Below are 14800 nucleotides of genomic sequence, written 5' to 3'. Positions count from 1 at the left end.
TTGAGTATGCTTTTTTGAAAAATGTTCCAATTCATATGCAAGATCTGAAAAAGTTATAAAATTATACAGACATTCTAAAAAATTCTGAAAAATGCTCACCAGGGAATTGAAGGAAAAAAAGTGAAGTGCAAGTAATACTTTTGACGGAGATCATGCAGCATACCGAGCTGTCAGTTTCACTTATAAGTTGCAACATTTTTTAAATAAAAAATGTCGATGTTGCAGAGATATAAAGAAGCAAAGGAAAAGAAGCGATAGAGCATAAAGAGTTTAATTCCATTCCCGATTAATTGCTTTGCGTTGCGCTGAATCTTTCTTCCCTAATAGCACATGACATCGAACGAATATTGTGATATTTTACAAATATGCGCACGATATCACGATATTGTATGGATGTTTGTACGATATCTAGAATATTTTAGAATATTCATGCGATATTTTGTGCTGTTAGGGTTGAGAATCAACGCAGTGAGAAAAGCGAAACGTGTCGCCAAACGAATCACGATTTCGTCACTATCACAACAATATATTAGGATACTCAACACGTGATTGACGCGCGCGTTTGATGAATACGAATGCTATTCTCTATCTTTCTCTCCCTATCTCGAAACGAGCGAAATCCCCGTTATTCGATCTTCCACCTCTCTCTATTTCTCTCTCACTCTCTTTCTTACTTTCAGTTTCTTTTTCCCATCCACATGGAGAACATACAATGTGCCTCAGGAACATCGAATTATTTTTCTCATCATTTAGTAGTTTCACGTTTTACACTTGTTCAGTCATAATTAAGCTTTATGAGTTAATTTTATGATTTTTCTGTTTCACGATATATGTATCATCAATTTTATTACTGCATTTAAGAAACACAAAATATATAAGAAATAAATCAAATATAAATGAGTATGCAAGAGAAATTGTAATTGTAAATTTCAATGATCTTTAATTATTGTATATGATAAGCGCTAATATATTTATTTTTATGTATAAGGATGCCTTATGTAGTTATAGTGATATTCTTATTCCACAATCCCAATCTTTTCTGTTCATTACTCTTTAATGTTTTATAATCATATTTATTTGACAAATTATTTAATCGACAAATTAACTGCTAAATATAGCATATAGATATCAACCTATTGTTAATCAATTTCTACTATAATTATTCCAAATATATTATAATTTATATATACATATATTTATTTAATTATTTAAAAAAAAAGAACGAAATATTCCATAACTCTTTTTTTTACCTTATACATATATTATATATTATACATATGTATATGGATTTGTATACAATAAATAAATGTAACAGTAAATATAATTTTTTAAAGATTATTTCAAACTTCTTATGTACATAGAGCTGTCTTTGATGTATATGTTAAGCGTTACACAAGTGAAGAAAAAATATAGAATTTGCTATAGAAATATGAAACATACTTTTCTTCACTCTGTAATAATGTATACAGCAAAAATAATATTATGTATACATAAAAAGTTTGAAATACTCAATTTTTTATTACATTTATATTTATTTAACTATAAATCTTTAATAATTTTGACTTAATACTTTTGTCTGCAAAGAAATCATATTATACATATAAAAAAAATCATATAAATCCGTTTTAAAAAATGGCGATAATCTTCATATGACCTTAAAAAATCAATTTTTTTTAAAACCGATGATTGTACCGTGATTTGTCTTCCTAGATCACACATTTTTTGGAGCATCTTTTCTCAAATGCCTTAATTTTAAGATATTTTATTGATCCCTTACTTAATTCTCATATACTGTATATTATTAATGTATGTTTCTCTCTGACTTTTGCTTTATAATTTAATTTACTTAAAAGAGTAAAATGTAGAACGGTTTCATGTTCTTTCGTGTAATAATATGCATAATTTGTATAGAATTTAACTTCATGGAAAAGTTTGAAAATTCCTTTAATAATAATAACAAACATACCACTGTCGCTGCACCTACTACAGGGATCAATAAGATATGATTAGGACGATATGAAATGGAACGGCGTTATCAGAAATTCCGAATGATATTTTTTCGCCTTTGTGTAAGTGTCTTGTTTGAACAGATGCCGAAAGATATTTTTATTCAAAAGTCAAAATGAACATATAGTAGACGTCTTATTACGTCTTCGAAAGTAACAACGGTACTACTCTGATGAGAAAAATCAAGATTTAAAAATTAAATTTGCATATGTTTTTAAAAGATGTTTTTCTTAAAATCGATTACTTATTTTATGGCAAAAAGAAAAACGGAAAGAAAGAGGAAATAAATAATAATAACTATATAATAGTATGTATTTCAAAAACAAATAAATTATATAATATTTTATTGCGTCTTTCAAGATTGCTATAGAAGCAGAAAAAAATAATTTTTGACTCTTTTCGGTCATATTTTGAAAAAATTTCTTGATTGAAAAGAATAATGAAAAACAAAAAAATAATATTAAAATTTTATAACTTTTTATCAATAAACAATTATTATTTTTCAATTATTATTTTAAAATCACACAAGAAGCATTTCAGGAAGATCTTGCAATAACCGTTTATGGGCTTTTTTCGATTTTAATTGTATTATGTAGATACAAAGCGTAATTTTAGCTCTAATATTAATTCATATATTATTTTTTCTTACTATCTTATTTAATCACAATATTTCTTTAAAACAAACTACTTCTCTGAAAATATCTACGTTGAAATAAATCATCATTCCTGAAATGCACGAAAAGTAAGTACACGTGCGTAAAGAAACGTATTTATCGTGCTACGTTTTTACGACGTAAAATTTGCTTTCAATTAATTGATCTAATTAAACGGATTTGACCTTGCATTAAAAATTCTAGATTGACTCGTTGGTCCCTGAAAAAAAAGCGGCAACAACTCTCCGTCCTTCCGTCGCGCTTGTTAATTTATTTCCGTCGCGTTTCGGCGCGTCACGTAAGCTCTCGAGTCAGAGATTAATACCTCGCCCGATAATAGCCCGATATTAACCGGCAACGGAATGCTTTGTTTCCGCACGAGGACTCGGCCTTTGTGTTTTCGTGTCGCGCATAATTTACAATAAAAATGCGCGGATGAGAACAATAATATGCGATCGGACGGGATGGCGATCCGCTTAAGACGCGCAACCGGGATAATCGTTTCAATTTGCATTCAATGTACTGTCGTCGTACCGTCTCCTCTCGCATGAGCCGCACGCGTCAAAATGAAAAACGCGATTACGAAATCCTTTGGTCCAGAAACTGCGCTCTACAAAAATATACGACGCGCGCTTAATTGCGAGCCATTAATGTCACCATTATTATACATAATCTACGCATTATTCTTGCGTATACCGTTTTCCGACTAACTCGCGCGCGACAAGTATTTTTCCTCTTCGGGATTCACATCGAATGTGTAAATATGTAAATAACCATATTATACGCAAATGAACAAATCACACATAATTGAAAATATCTCAATATGCATTGAAACAATAACCTTCGCTTCCAGAATATTGTAAAATTCAAGAGTTCTCCCCAGCTTAAAAAAAAACTGGGAGGAATGTCACGTAGCTTCTCATTCATATATAAGGTGTTCTGTATTATTATATTACAGTAAAAAAGTTCTGAAAAAATTTAGTAAAAGAGCTATTTTTATTTAATAGTGAATAGTAGAGAAAAGTCACCAACATTGACGTAGCACTTTATCTTTGATTAATATTTTTTAACACACACATGAAAGCTATAAATAAAAATCAAAACAAAATATAAATTAAAAAGTGTCTTCTATTAGCCGATATAGAAGTTTTTATATAACAGTCTTCATAATATTATTTCATATTTAATTAATGTTTTTGCAACATAATCTAAAGACAGCATTTGAGAAAGTGGGCTTTAAAACCGGTACACTAGGCTGACTAGGCAGTAATGGTAGAATTCAGACATGGCGTAGTGGAGGAGTTAACTATGAAATCAACAAAGTAAATAAAATAAAGAAATAAAATGTGTGTTTATAAACAACAAAACGTTTATAAAATATGAAAGGCTAGAATTGAAACATAAAATCGCTGTGCATGATAAACGGAGAAGTGCCGATATACTTCGTAAGACCATATGTCTGGTAACGTCATCTATGATAACTTCAATGCTGCACCGATCCACGCGTGTACACCCATGGAATTTGATTCTGTCCATGGGGAAATTTTCCAAACTAAGAAGTCGCTATCTTTCTACATACTTACAGTTTATGATTAACGTAACGACCAATAAGCTGTAGTCGTTACATTAATCATAAACTGCGAATATGTAGAAAATAGTGACTTCTCAGTTTAGAAAATTTCCCCATGGACAGAATCAAATTCCATGGGTGTACAGTCGCCTGCATTATAGTTGCGACACTTTTTCTTTGATGATTTTTGGAATGTAGCCTTTCTCATCGAGCGGCGAACGTAATTGGTTAGATCCACAAGTAAGAACCAATCACGTTCTCAGCTCTCGTTATAGTTGCGCGTTCAGAAACGCATCGAAAAAAAAAGTGTCGCAACTACAATGCAGGCGACTGTACAGTTGATTGAAGACTTACCCCACTTTCCCCTATACTCACTATTGTTTAAACTATGTAATTTGCAAGATAAAATTGTATCAATTTTATTCTCACTTTTCAAGAATTTGTTCTGCAGATTTTATAAAAGAAAAAAGTCTTGTACGTTAATATATAAATTATGGTTTATTTTTTTAATTATCTAATAAGCAGATCATGTTTTCAGTAGTATTAATACAGTGCATTGTTTAGTTTCCGAAAAAGAAAGAGAGCTATATCAGTATTGGTGACTTTTGCCCTAATTTTTAATTTATAAAAATTTTTAATATATATAAAATTTAAAACTAATCAATCGCAAATTACATTTAAATCGCATATCGTGAGTTACGCGCAAAAGACAGTATTAATAACCATGACAGGCGATTGTTTAAACGCAATCTCTGAATTCTGATTGATCAGCTTCAAGTCCTTATGTACCAAAAACTACTTGGAATAAAATCGACAAATATTTTCTTAATTTTTTCGACAATTTTGGCTATAGTACTTTGATTCGTAAATTTCGGAACACTATGTATATCTTTAAATTCAAGAGCTTTTGGCATTGCCATCTACAAAAAAATAAATAATGAATAAAATTTAAGCAAAATACAATAATTTGTTATTTAAATATATTTTTTATAGTATAAATAAACATTGATATAGACAAAATACTTGCCATATCTCTCTTCATTGATGTGACATTTAAAAAACAATGATATAATTCGTAAATATTTCATACTCTTATACGAAAATGATGGTGAATAAGAAGTAAAACTTCATTCTTTTAACACATTTAAATTTAAATAGCGAGAAGCTATATTGGTCGAAAGCAGTTCTTCATGCCCAATAATTTTCTAGATGAATTTACAAATATTTATAACATTCCTCAAACTGCGCGCCACATACTTGCCGGACCTAAAACACAGCTTTCTTAAGAAGAACCAAGAAATGTAATATTATGAAAATTGACAGTCGTCCAGAAAAAGATTCATGTATGTATGTATATATAAAAAATATTCATCTATGCTGAAGATTACTCATCTGACCTTGTTGCCCTTCTTGAAGTACAAGTATTCTTTAGGACGGTGCCCTATGCTCCTTGATTACCAATGCTTGGCGTGTCTCTTAGCGACCGTTTACTTACTCATATGAAAATATTGTTTACCGTGCGTGGGAAAAAAGCGTGTAAGAAAGCAAAGAAGAGTATACATGTATCTACAGTTTATAATTCGTAAGACATTTAAAAACAAAACATTAACCGAAATATGATTAAGCGGTAAACATAAAAGACATAAGTACTGTGCAAAAATTAAGCGCTAATAGGATCAGTGGTAGGGATAATTTAACACAAATATTTATTTATAGCATGTGTCTATAAAAAATACTATTTGAAATAAATATTTCGTTTAGTACATATAAAAAAAATCAAATCGTATTTGACATGTAAATTTACATTTACTTGAAATAAGATATTTATTTTATTTCGAGATTTCATGTATGTACATACATACAAATAAGTTTCCTCTATTTTTCATTGTTTCTATACTATTTGCTATTTTATATTTCATCACACATGAAAATAGAAAATAGTGAGTAACAAAAGACAAAAATAAAAAAAAACCAGCACATATTTCAGGGATATAAAGATAAAATTTTTGTATAAACAAATTTGTAAATAAATAAATTTATTTGTCCGGTTGATTGTTCACATGTAATAAATAAAAGATATTAATAAACTAATATATAAACAATTGTTTCATAAATATCCGCATTAAAGAATACTACGACGTGAAATAAAAATCGCACACAAATGCAGTTTACAGCGTTCGAAATCGTGAATCTTTATCTTTAATTCGCGTATTTGTTGAACATTGTACATTTTTTTCACTGAGTTATTCAACATTGAAGCAACAATGGTTTCTTTTGCTACGATGTTAAATAATTTAGTGAATAAAAATCGTACAACGCTCAACACGCAAATTAAAGGAAAAAAATTCATGTTTTTGAACGCTGTATACTGCATTTGTGTGCAATTTTTAATTCACATCGAATAGGTTAGCTGAAAATTAATTTATATAAACTTATTCTCAAAATTTGTTCAAGACTCTGTGTGAAAAGATTGAAGAATATTCTGAATTTAACAATATTTGATACATGAAAGTTATATTTTTGATTATAAAATCGTTACGTAAAGTTTGTTCATTTTTTCAGGGTGGCAAGGGAAACTAAAAAATACTAGTTTGCATCAATAATATTAAATTGATTGTCTAATTTAATTCTGTGATAGTATTCTGTAATAGTATAACTTTTTGATTCAATTTAAGAGCGGCGTTTGAAATAGAAAGTAATAGTGCATAGTTCGGAACAATTACAAATTGTATGTAAAATCACACAAGAAACATTAATTAAACATTAAGATCTTGGTATGACCTCGTATATTAGTCTTTTTTTTAAATTTTAATCTTGGGTGTACAACTTAATTCGGTCCGTTTTCAAAAGATGGCTCTGGGTGCGATAAATGGTTGACGGCGACAGCTGATTTTTGCTGTATCGTGAAGTGTCAACATCTGTCAACCAAATATTGTTTACAAGCCTTTGAGTTTTGCACAACAAGTTTAATTTTTACTGCGTTGAAAATGTCGAGTTTCGTTCCAAATAAGCGCCATTTGCGGGAAGTTTTTGATTTTCTGTTTCAATTGGAAGAAAAGTGCAGCTGAAGCGCATCGAATGCTTGTGGAAATGTATGGTGAATCTGCACCATCGGATAAATCTTGCAGAGAATAATTTTGACGATTTAAAAGTGGTGATTTTAGTGTTGAAGACAAAGAGCGTTTGGGTCAACCGAAAAAGTTAGAAGATGAAGAATTAGAAACATTACTCGATCAAGATTCGTGTCAAACGCAAGAAGAGCTCGCAAAAACATTGGAAGTTACTCAACAAGCTATTTCGAAATGACTCAAAGCCGCGGGATACATGCAAAAGCAAGGAAATTGGGTCCCATACGAATTGAAACCGAGAGATATCGGACGACAATTTTGCATGTCCAAAATGTTGTTTGAACGGTAAAGAAGTCTTTTCTACATCGAATCATTACCGGAGACGAAAAATGGTTTCACTACGACAACCCGACACGCAAAAAATTGTATGTAAAACCCGACCAATCAGGAACATCAATGCCGAAGCCAAATATCCATGGTGCCAAGATAATGCTCTGTATTTGGTAGGATCAGAAGGATGTGATCCACTATGAGCTGCTAAAACCTGATTAAACCATCACGGGAGACTTCTACAGGCAACAATTGATCCGTTTAAAGCGAGCTATAGCCAAAAAACGACTAGAATATACGACCAGACACGAGTCCATAATCTTTCACCATGACAACGCTCGACCTCATATTGCTGTTCCGTGTTAAAAACTATTTGGAAAATAGCGGATGGGAAGTTTTGGCTCACCCGCTTTATAGCCCAGACCTTGCCCCTTCCGACTACCATTTGTTTCGATCGATGCAGAACGCTTTGACTGGAATACGCTTCACTTCAGAACAGGATATCAAAAATTGGCTCGATTCATTCTTGGCTTCAAAAGATGAACGCTTCTTCCGCGACGGAATCCATAAATTGCCAGAAAGATGGGAAAAAGTAGTGGCTAGCGACGGACAATACTTTGAATAAGGTATTAATTCATCTTATCGTTCGAATAAATGCGTTTTTCAAGCAAAAAAAAACGGACCAAATTAAGTTGTATATACACCCAATATTTTAATTGTTTATTTCTGTATTTTTAGTTATGTCGACTGCTGTACTGCGTCAAGCATGAGCCTTATGAGGAACACAACTGTCTAAAATTAATTTCATTTTCCTTGAAATACGTTGTTAAACACACAAATTTAATAACGAATTCAATTGGACGCACTAGTGCGCACTGGTGCACATCAAAGCCGTCGTACACAAATCGACGTAAAGACGATTAATATAATTATAAACGGGTTAAACCGCGAAATTCTCAATATACATACTTTATTGTACTGTTTGACAAAATATGTATTTTATCGTTCGAGATAATTTATTTTTACATTTAGATCAGTGTACGACTTTCATGTGCATCAGTGCGCACTAGTACAGTCCGATCGAATTCATTACAATTTAAGAAACACGCATATTTCTATTTGTGCTTGTTTCGAGATTTAAAAAAGGTGAACTGCAATCCCTTAAAGCTAGTGCTCACTTGTATTTAATTCTAAGCAACCATCGCAATAGTGAGAAATAGGTAAAAAGAAGTGTTTGTAAATAAAACTTTTATGATTATTTATTATATATACTTTAGTTGTGTGCTTATATTTTGCACAAAAATCCAATATTTTTCAAAATATTCCAACTTTATTATCATTTGTGTGAAATTATATTTATTCTATGAACAACAATTAATGATTATATGCAAAATTGATTGATAAAGTTATTTTACAGTTTACAAAAATAATTTATTTTATAAGCATTTAAAAAAAATACAATAAAAAAATTTTTTTATGTCACTTATCATTTTGACGATATTTGTTTAAAATCAAACATATCCTTACGAAAAAATACACCCACCTAGGCGTTGACGACCCAAAATGTCACTGAAATTGAATGTTAACCCTCAAGTTGAAGATTTATTTGGGGGTTAACACTAAATTTGAGCGTCATAGGACTGTGAACGCCTAGTTGAGTGCACTTTTGAATAAGGGTAAGCGTCAACTTTTACGAGTTTTTGTTTCTCTTAAATCTCAAAAATGGGCACACATCTGTAAAAAATGACTTTCAGATTTTTTAACAACATGGAAGAGAACCAAAGAGAATCAAATCGGTTTTACATCGTTACTTCATTTCGTCTTTCATTAGTTACGAGCTCAATCAAGCGGTCAAGTAGAAAATCGAGATCTAAATTGTCAAAGAGGTATAGTTTCGCTTTTCGTGTCATTCCGCGTGAAAGAGTTAAATCGAGGGCTGAATTGAGACGGATCGCCGATGAATCGTCGTCGAAATAACGCAGCACGCTCCAATTGGTAGCCCTGAAGGAAGTCGATTGGCGTAGCCGATACGCGCCATTGTCCAAGGATCTTTTTCACTTAATCCTCAATGAGAAACCCGTTCTGAACCGACGCGGAAGACTTTTTGGCCGGTCGAAGGTCCCCCGGGGCCCACTTTTCTTTTTTGCCGCGCGCTCGGACCAGATCGCGCGAACCAGACTCAGTTTCCATTCACGATAAACCAGTCCCGGTGTCGGACGACACCGCGGCCACTTGGACTAGTTCCGTTTGCGCTGTGAATTAACGAGAACCAGAACGCGAAAGCGGAAGCTCGTTACGTTTCTCTAATCGTCACGAATCACGCCCCGCGAGACACGCATTTTCCCATCAGCACTTCATAAAAGGGAAAAATACAAAAAAAAAGATGCACAATTGTAATATTCGACAAGTTGGTTTTGGAAAATATCACGATGTCACATATTCCACAGTCATTCCAATTGTAGATTCCGGTTCCCTCGGTAGACATCACGAGGATTTGGAGAGAAAAAAGGAAGAAAGAGAGAAAAGAGTCAGAAAGAGACCTCCAAGAGAAATACAGATCGTTGGGAAAAAAGATATTGCTATTCAATTTTAAAACATTTGTTATCTCGAATCCTTGAATTCCGACGTCCTTCAGTTGGGGAAAAGTAATAAAATATCTGCTCGTTTTAAGGCCTTTGATTCCGAGATCCTTGATTCTGAAATCTTAGAGTTTTACAATCGTCTATTCTCTTCGAATCGTAAAATCTTGTTTGGATAATTAAATTTTTATCTTATCGAATCCTTGAGACAGTTCCGAGAATCTCGGAATCTGAAACTTTTATGCATTCCCTGGCAGATGCAACTATCTAATAAAATTCACTGCCGTGATATACATAATAGAATATAGTAGAAAACTCGCCATTTTAGCATGTTGTTAAAGTATGTTTTAATTGTATTATATTTATATACACATTTTATTTATACAGGAAGAAAAAACATTTTGATTTCGAGAACATTTATTTATTTTTAAAATAAGATTGTGTATTACTAAACAGATATAATTTGCTTGGTTAAAGAAACTTTGTACAGTTCTGTCGAAAAAATATATTTTTATTATTTAATAATTTTCATAAAAGAAAACAATATTGGATAAAGAAAAATGACATTAGCTTCAAATCAAGAATTAAAATTTTTCAATACTATTATTATTAAAACAATCATTGGGCTTTTTTTAGATAACCACGTTAGTATTGAAATAAAAATATAATAATTTGTTGATAAAAAAATTATAATATTAATTAAATATTCTCAATTCTAAAAAAAAAAACTAAATTACATGTAAAAATACAAAATTATTATTGCTTCAATGTATAAGCAAAAAATTATATTCTTGCTTATAGATATATTAAAATAATATTTGTTAAAATATATTAGTTTTAATTCGATACTAACATTTTCAAATTTAATTTTAATTATTTTGAATTACAAATTTGTCTAATAGGTTACTCTAATCGATATACATTATATTACTTTTAATAGATTATTACATAACTAATATCAAATTTTACATAAGAATAAATATTGCGGAAAGAGAGAGAGAGAGAGAGAGCGAGAGAGAGAAGGCGAGGGAGGCGGAAGAAGTCTATTCGAGTTGATTGAGCTTCGTGATCGGATTATCAAATGAAACTCAATGAAGAACCGCGAGACGACTATATTTGCGAATTAATAGGCGCTTTGAGAGGCAGTTAATGACTCTATTCGGATACGGATGCATGCCGAATAGAGTATTCGGTATGTGACTCGCATTTATCGTCGCGTTGCGATTGGATGACCGTCAATGTTTTCCTGAACCGACGACCAGGCTACACTTTGCAGACGGCCTTCCGCGTATAATTGCACTCGCATCCTTGTATGAGCGCATTAATCCGTCATAAAACGTGACCGATGCTGATGCACTTGCGACGTCTCGAGAGCGCGCTCGAAGGATTCGCTCAATACCGCCAACAAAAGGTTAGTCAGAAATAACAGAATAAAAGAAAGCAATGCAAATGAGATGGAACTTAATGTTAATTTTATTTTAAAGAGGTTCTCCTAAGGACTAAAACGATTTTACACCAATTTATACAGATGTTCTTTTATCGTTCTTCTTTTTCTTCACGAAAAAAAAAAAATTAGCAAAGTTATATGGCTTGCTACATAAATTTCACATTTATAACTAAACAAAATATAATTGCTTTTAGATATAATTACTTTGTTACACCATCAAATCTGTATAGTTAAATTTGTGTAGCGCGCTATAGCTTTGCTGTTTCTTCTTTTTGTGTTTATTTATAAAAATCTTACATCGTATTAGTAAAATTGATATACATTTTTGTTTACTTTTTACTTCGTTTTTATTTAGAGATTTAGAGAATTTTAATCATCTTAAAAGGATTAAAAGGAATCCAAAAGGATCCAAAAAAGGAAAATTTATTGAATTTTTCCATGTGAAAGTTTTATTCGATAAGTGACTCCAAAATGGCTTACAACATGGGAAGAACAATTGTAACATAGTATCTAAAAATTTAGCTAATAGATACAGATCAGAAAATAATTTTCTGTTGGACTATCAAAATAATTATGTAAAGCGTTCAAGCACGATGATACTGTTGCAAAAAATTTTGGCATCATAGTAATTAGCTTAAACGTCTAATATACATTTTTAATGGTTCAACATAATTATTTTCAGATCTGTATTTCAGCAAAATTATCCTTTCCGTGCACTCAAGTTAAATTCTCGGACAAACGAATATACTTAATAGGTGACGAACTCAGTTTCCGCCGCTCATAAGAATGGCTCCAGCTGCAAAAGTGCGCTGTGGCAGCTAAAACTGATTGTCTTTTGAAGGTTAGACATCTGTTAATATAATACAGTGCGCCAAAGTTAATTGTTGTGAAAACAGAGATATTTTTTAATTTATTGAAGATGAATAAGTAATAAGTAGTTTTTTTCGATGTTTACTTCTTCACTACTTTCGTCTGAAGAAAACTGCAGCTGAAGCGTATATGTCGATTAATTTTTGAAACTTATCGTAAACAAGCTCCATTAGAAAGAACGTGTATAGTAGAGACCAGTTTAAACGACTCAGAAATAACAATTTTAATGTGAAAAACAAAGAACAAAGGAAAAAAATTTAAAGATACCGAATTGTATAATATTATTGGATGAAAATCCAATTTAAACACGCAAAGAATTGTCAAAAGTGTTAAATGTTATCCCTGTGGCTGCAAAGAAGGCTATTAATAGCCAACAATGGACAAAAAATGATTTTTTTTGTCCATTGTCCACGACAACGCACGATAACATGTTGTAAAATCCGTTAAAAAAAAAACACTGTTAGAGCTCAAATGGGAAAGTCTCCCGCACCCAACCTATTCTCCAGACATTGGATTATCATCTTTTCCGATGCAACACGTGTTCGTCGATGTATTTCTCCAATTATGAATATGTTCGAAAATGAATGGATGGATGGCTTGTTTCGAAAGACAGCTCGTTCTATCATCCAACTTTTGCCAAAAAGATGGGAAAGCGTAATAGAAAACGATAAAAAATATTTTGATTAATGTATTAATTAATATTATTGTTGAAATAAATTCGTTTTTCAAACAAAACAAACGACGAAAAAAAGTTTAACACCTAATATGATTAGAATTCTTTGCACAGAGAACTAGAGTTCCTGTATTAAGAATTAAATCAGTGCAATAAAGATTCTTGCCTAGGTGCCTAAATCTGCTAAATATGTAACAGCCAAGCAATCACAAATTTTAAATGTGACGTTTAATAGAAAAAACAATAATTAATACAACAGTGCTATATAACTTATATTTAAGTTCTTAGCTATTTGGCCTTATATTTTGTACATTGTTGACTGTTATATTTAAATTAATGCCAGTATATCATTTAATTAATAATTGCATATTTTTGCAATTTTAGTGCATAGATGGTGTTAATGTTCATTTCGATTTTCTACATTGTCTACAGTAGTATCGACTTAAATATGATAAAATCAGTGTTACCATGAAATCAGTTTTAACTCTAATGGAACATGATATCATACAAATATTCTTTTTTCGTACGGAATATACGAATAATATCTATAATATACTCAGAATATTCGTATAATATCTTTATAGAATATTATTTTTCGTATGCGACCAGGATATGCTACAAATATTATAAATACAGTTCGTTACTTATAACTTATTTTTTAATAAACATTTTTAATATTTCATTTAATTATTGTATCATATTGATATTTTCTAATTGTATTCTTATTTAAATAAATAACAGAAAAGTTATTCCAGATGCTATTCCGCATTTATGAAAATCAGTAAAAACTATAACTTAATGTTAATTTAGCTGTATATGGCGGCGAATTGTCTTAACTTATAGAAATCCTATAGGGAATAATTCTTACAATATATATTTTTTGGAGCACTTTGTACAATTTGTTGTTTGATAGGTCGTTGTTTCTTCAAGCCCGAACTCGTGATAAGTGTCACGGCGGCCATGAATATGGATGCGGAGGATTCACGATGGCGGCCGATCGATTACCTAACATGTAACAGGACGGCTTTCCTCCGAGATGATACGTAATACAACGAAGACGTAATCGGCCTCGAATCGCATCACGACGCGCTCCCGTGCACCGGAACACGATGATTTTTATGGAAATTTCAGCGCATGCACGACGCAAAATCTGCCCGAGTTAGGAAGACAATTAGCTAGCCGCATATATAGAAACAGGATGTCAAAATTATCATACTGCATACATGTAAAGTAATCAACCGTTTGTGTATGTGATTTAACAGCTAATGTAAAATATGGAATGAACATATGTTACGCAAAATATTAAAACAAACAAGATTATTTGCAAATTATATATTTACTAATTAGCACACAACATTTCATGTCGTATCAATTTTAAATGACTTGTTTATCTTATCGCGTCCACACAAAATTACAATAGTTTTGTTTATGTTTATTTGTTAAAATGTACTTCGTAATGAATAAAAATTACAAAAATTATCATTATGAAGGAAACAACCTCCCTGATGTATCAATATTTCATTGTACAACATAATTATGTATACAGTAGAAAACGTTTTATAACATATTTATGTTAAAATAATTTTTGTATTTTTGAATTTTT

The 14800-nt window shown here is 31.4% G+C and overlaps 1 protein-coding gene and 1 long non-coding RNA gene across 8 annotated transcripts in view; one reads left to right on the top strand and one right to left on the bottom strand.

The window, feature by feature from the left end:
* The window catches only part of LOC105194120, a 153776-nt gene that overhangs the window by 108933 nt on the left and 30043 nt on the right, over window positions 1-14800 (bottom strand). The gene's annotated exons all lie outside the window — the stretch shown is intronic.
* LOC120359432 lies at window positions 11227-14694 on the top strand. Its single transcript, XR_005576206.1, has 2 exons — window positions 11227-11618; window positions 14111-14694. It is a non-coding gene; the product is annotated as an uncharacterized LOC120359432 (long non-coding RNA).

This window comes from Solenopsis invicta, chromosome 13, assembly GCF_016802725.1.
Source record: "Solenopsis invicta isolate M01_SB chromosome 13, UNIL_Sinv_3.0, whole genome shotgun sequence".
NCBI classification, from domain to species: domain Eukaryota; kingdom Metazoa; phylum Arthropoda; class Insecta; order Hymenoptera; family Formicidae; genus Solenopsis; species Solenopsis invicta.
The sequence above is the reverse complement of the archived record's forward strand: the minus strand, read 5'-3'. Positions and strand labels throughout refer to the sequence as shown.